The following is a 5,485-nucleotide window of genomic DNA, read 5'->3' on the forward strand; positions in this document are numbered from 1 at the left end:
ACCTCCCAGGGCTCCTTCTGCATCCTCAGACCCCCCAGGGCTCCTTCTGCATCCTCAGCCCTCCCAGGGCTCCTTCTCCATCCTCAGACCTCCCAGGGCTCCTTCTGCATCCACAGACCTCCCAGGGCTCCTTCTGCATCCTCAGACCTCCCAGGGCTCCTTCTCCATCCTCAGCCCTCCCAGGGCTCCCTCTCCATCCTCAGCCCTCCCAGGGCTCCCTCTCCACCCTCAGACCACCCAGGGCTCCTTCTGCATCCTCAGCCCTCCCAGGGCTCCTTCTCCATCCTCAGCCCTCCCAGGGCTCCTTCTCCATCCTCAGACCTCCCAGGGCTCCTTCTCCATCCTCAGCCCTCCCAGGGCTCCTTGTGCATCCTCAGACCTCCCAGGGCTCCTTCTCCATCCTCAGACCTCCCAGGGCTCCTTCTCCATCCTCAGCCCTCCCAGGGCTCCTTCTCCATCCTCAGCCCTCCCAGGGCTCCTTCTCCATCCTCAGCCCTCCCAGGGCTCCTTCTCCATCCTCAGACCTCCCAGGGCTCCTTCTGCATCCTCAGCCCTCCCAGGGCTCCTTCTCCATCCTCAGCCCTCCCAGGGCTCCTTCTGCATCCTCAGCCCTCCCAGGGCTCCTTCTCCATCCTCAGCCCTCCCAGGGCTCCTTCTCCATCCTCAGCCCTCCCAGGGCTCCTTCTCCATCCTCAGACCTCCCAGGGCTCCTTGTGCATCCTCAGCCCTCCCAGGGCTCCTTCTGCATCCTCAGACCTCCCAGGGCTCCTTCTCCATCCTCAGCCCTCCCAGGGCTCCTTCTCCATCCTCAGACCTCCCAGGGCTCCTTCTCCATCCTCAGCCCTCTCAGGGCTCCTTCTCCATCCTCAGACCCCCCAGGGCTCCTTCTGCATCCTCAGCCCTCCCAGGGCTCCTTCTGCATCCTCAGACCTCCCAGGGCTCCTTCTGCATCCTCAGCCCTCCCAGGGCTCCTTCTCCATCCTCAGCCCTCCCAGGGCTCCTTCTCCATCCTCAGACCTCCCAGGGCTCCTTCTCCATCCTCAGACCTCCCAGGGCTCCTTCTGCATCCTCAGCCCTCCCAGGGCTCCTTCTGCATCCTCAGCCCTCCCAGGGCTCCTTCTCCATCCTCAGACCTCCCAGGGCTCCTTCTGCATCCTCAGACCTCCCAGGGCTCCTTCTGCATCCTCAGACCTCCCAGGGCTCCCTCTCCATCCTCAGCCCTCCCAGGGCTCCCTCTCCATCCTCAGACCTCCCAGGGCTCCTTCTCCATCCTCAGCCCTCCCAGGGCTCCTTCTCCATCCTCAGCCCTCCCAGGGCTCCTTCTGCATCCTCAGCCCTCCCAGGGCTCCTTCTGCATCCTCAGACCTCCCAGGGCTCCTTCTCCATCCTAAGACCCCCCAGGGCTCCTTCTGCATCCTCAGCCCTCCCAGGGCTCCTTCTGCATCCTCAGACCTCCCAGGGCTCCTTCTGCATCCTCAGACCTCCCAGGGCTCCTTGTGCATCCTCAGCCCTCCCAGGGCTCCTTCTCCATCCTCAGCCCTCCCAGGGCTCCTTCTCCATCCTCAGACCTCCCAGGGCTCCTTGTGCATCCCCAGACCTCCCAGGGCTCCTTCTCCATCCTCAGCCCTCCCAGGGCTCCTTCTCCATCCTCAGACCTCCCAGGGCTCCTTGTGCATCCCCAGACCTCCCAGGGCTCCTTCTCCATCCTCAGACCTCCCAGGGCTCCTTCTCCATCCTCAGCCCTCCCAGGGCTCCTTGTGCATCCTCAGCCCTCCCAGGGCTCCTTCTCCATCCTCAGCCCTCCCAGGGCTCCTTCTGCATCCTCAGCCCTCCCAGGGCTCCTTCTCCATCCTCAGACTTCCCAGGGCTCCTTCTCCATCCTCAGCCCTCCCAGGGCTCCTTCTCCATCCTCAGCCCTCCCAGGGCTCCTTGTGCATCCTCAGACCTCCCAGGGCTCCTTGTGCATCCTCAGCCCTCCCAGGGCTCCTTCTCCATCCTCAGACCTCCCAGGGCTCCTTCTGCATCCTCAGCCCTCCCAGGGCTCCTTCTCCATCCTCAGACCTCCCAGGGCTCCTTGTGCATACTCAGACCCCCCAGGGCTCCTTCTCCATCCTCAGCCCTCCCAGGGCTCCTTCTCCATCCTCAGACCTCCCAGGGCTCCTTCTGCATCCTCAGACCTCCCAGGGCTCCTTCTGCATCCTCAGCCCTCCCAGGGCTCCTTGTGCATCCTCAGCCCTCCCAGGGCTCCTTCTCCATCCTCAGACCTCCCAGGGCTCCTTGTACATCCTCAGCCCTCCCAGGGCTACTTCTCCATCCTCAGCCTTCCCAGGGCTCCTTCTCCATCCTCAGACCTCCCAGGGCTCCTTCTCCATCCTCAGCCCTCCCAGGGCTCCTTCTCCATCCTCAGTCCTCCCAGGGCTCCTTCTCCATCCTCAGCCCTCCCAGGGCTCCTTCTCCATCCTCAGCCCTCCCAGGACTCCTTGTGTATCCTCAGACCCCCCAGGGCTCCTTCTGCATCCTCAGCCCTCCCAGGGCTCCTTCTCCATCCTCAGCCCTCCCAGGGCTCCTTCTCCATCCTCAGACCTCCCAGGGCTCCTTCTGCATCCTCAGACCTCCCAGGGCTCCTTCTCCATCCTCAGCCCTCCCAGGGCTCCTTGTGCATCCTCAGACCTCCCAGGGCTCCTTCTCCATCCTCAGCCCTCCCAGGGCTCCTTCTCCATCCTCAGACCTCCCAGGGCTCCTTCTCCATCCTCAGCCCTCCCAGGGCTCCTTGTCCATCCTCATACCTCCCAGGGCTCCTTCTCCATCCTCAGACCTCCCAGGGCTCCTTCTCCATCCTCAGCCCTCCAAGGGCTCCTTCTCCATCCTCAGCCCTCCCAGGGCTCCTTCTCCATCCTCAGCCCTCCCAGGGCTCCTTGTGCATCCTCAGACCTCCCAGGGCTCCTTCTCCATCCTCAGCCCTCCCAGGGCTCCTTCTCCATCCTCAGCCCTCCCAGGGCTCCTTCTCCATCCTCAGACCCCGCAGGGCTCCTTCTGCATCCTCAGCCCTCCCAGGGCTCCTTGTGCATCCTCAGACCTCCCAGGGCTCTTTCTGCATCCTCAGACCTCCCAGGGCTCCTTCTCCATCCTCAGACCTCCCAGGGCTCCTTCTGCATCCTCAGACCTCCCAGGGCTCCTTCTCCATCCTCAGCCCTCCCAGGGCTCCTTCTCCATCCTCAGCACTCCCAGGGCTCCTTCTCCATCCTCAGACCTCCCAGGGCTCCTTGAGCATCCTCAGACCTCCCAGGGCTCCTTCTCCATCCTCAGCCCTCCCAGGGCTCCTTCTCCATCCTCAGACCTCCCAGGGCTCCTTCTCCATCCTCAGCCCTCCCAGGGCTCCTTCTCCATCCTCATACCTCCCAGGGCTCCTTCTCCATCCTCAGACCTCCCAGGGCTCCTTCTCCATCCTCAGCCCTCCCAGGGCTCCTTCTCCATCCTCAGCCCTCCCAGGGATCCTTCTCCATCCTCAGCCCTCCCAGGGCTCCTTCTCCATCCTCAGACCCCGCAGGGCTCCTTCTGCATCCTCAGCCCTCCCAGGGCTCCTTCTGCATCCTCAGACCTCCCAGGGCTCCTTGAGCATCCTCAGACCTCCCAGGGCTCCTTGTGCATCCTCAGCCCTCCCAGGGCTCCTTCTGCATCCTCAGCCCTCGCAGGGCTCCTTGTGCATCCTCAGCCCTCCAAGGGCTCCTTCTCCATCCTCAGACCTCCCAGGGCTCCTTGTGCATCCTCAGACCTCCCAGGGCTCCTTCTCCATCCTCAGACCTCCCAGGGCTCCTTCTGCATCCTCAGCCCTCCCAGGGCTCCTTCTCCATCCTCAGACCTCCCAGGGCTCCTTCTCCATCCTCAGCCCTCCCAGGGCTCCTTCTCCATCCTCAGCCCTCCCAGGGCTCCTTCTGCATCCTCAGCCCTCCCAGGGCTCCTTCTCCATCCTCAGCCCTCCCAGGGCTCCTTGTGCATCCTCAGACCTCCCAGGGCTCCTTCTCCATCCTCAGCCCTCCCAGGGCTCCTTCTCCATCCTCAGACCTCCCAGGGCTCCTTCTCCATCCTCAGCCCTCCCAGGGCTCCTTGTCCATCCTCATACCTCCCAGGGCTCCTTCTCCATCCTCAGACCTCCCAGGGCTCCTTCTCCATCCTCAGCCCTCCCAGGGCTCCTTGTCCATCCTCATACCTCCCAGGGCTCCTTCTCCATCCTCAGACCTCCCAGGGCTCCTTCTCCATCCTCAGCCCTCCCAGGGCTCCTTCTCCATCCTCAGCCCTCCCAGGGCTCCTTCTCCATCCTCAGCCCTCCCAGGGCTCCTTGTGCATCCTCAGACCTCCCAGGGCTCCTTCTCCATCCTCAGCCCTCCCAGGGCTCCTTCTCCATCCTCAGCCCTCCCAGGGCTCCTTCTCCATCCTCAGACCCCGCAGGGCTCCTTCTGCATCCTCAGCCCTCCCAGGGCTCCTTGTGCATCCTCAGACCTCCCAGGGCTCTTTCTGCATCCTCAGACCTCCCAGGGCTCCTTCTCCATCCTCAGACCTCCCAGGGCTCCTTCTGCATCCTCAGACCTCCCAGGGCTCCTTCTCCATCCTCAGACCTCCCAGGGCTCCTTCTGCATCCTCAGACCTCCCAGGGCTCCTTCTGCATCCTAAGCCCTCCCAGGGCTCCTTCTCCATCCTCAGCACTCCCAGGGCTCCTTCTCCATCCTCAGACCTCCCAGGGCTCCTTGAGCATCCTCAGACCTCCCAGGGCTCTTTGTGCATCCTCAGACCTACCAGGGCTCCTTCTCCATCCTCAGCACTCCCAGGGCTCCTTCTCCATCCTCAGACCTCCCAGGGCTCCTTCTGCATCCTCAGACCTCCCAAGGCTCCTTCTCCATCCTCAGCCCTCCCAGGGCTCCTTCTCCATCCTCAGCCCTCCCAGGGCTCCTTCTCCATCCTCATACCTCCCAGGACTCCTTCTCCATCCTCAGACCTCCCAGGGCTCCTTCTCCATCCTCAGCCCTCCCAGGGCTCCTTGTCCATCCTCATACCTCCCAGGGCTCCTTCTCCATCCTCAGACCTCCCAGGGCTCCTTCTCCATCCTCAGACCTCCCAGGGCTCCTTCTGCATCCTCAGACCCCCCAGGGCTCCTTCTCCATCCTCAGCCCTCCCAGGGCTCCTTCTCCATCCTCAGCCCTCCCAGGGCTCCTTCTCCATCCTCAGCCCTCCCAGGGCTCCTTCTCCATCCTCAGCCCTCCCAGGGCTCCTTCTCCATCCTCAGCCCTCCCAGGGCTCCTTCTCCATCCTCAGACCCCGCAGGGCTCCTTCTGCATCCTCAGCCCTCCCAGGGCTCCTTGTGCATCCTCAGACCTCCCAGGGCTCTTTCTGCATCCTCAGACCTCCCAGGGCTCCTTCTGCATCCTCAGACCTCCCAGGGCTCCTTCTGCATCCTCAGACCTCCCAGGGCTCCTTCTCCATCCTCAGACCT

Source organism: Gallinula chloropus (genome assembly GCF_964237585.1).
Source record: "Gallinula chloropus genome assembly, contig: HAP1_SCAFFOLD_401, whole genome shotgun sequence".
Lineage (NCBI taxonomy): Eukaryota > Metazoa > Chordata > Aves > Gruiformes > Rallidae > Gallinula > Gallinula chloropus.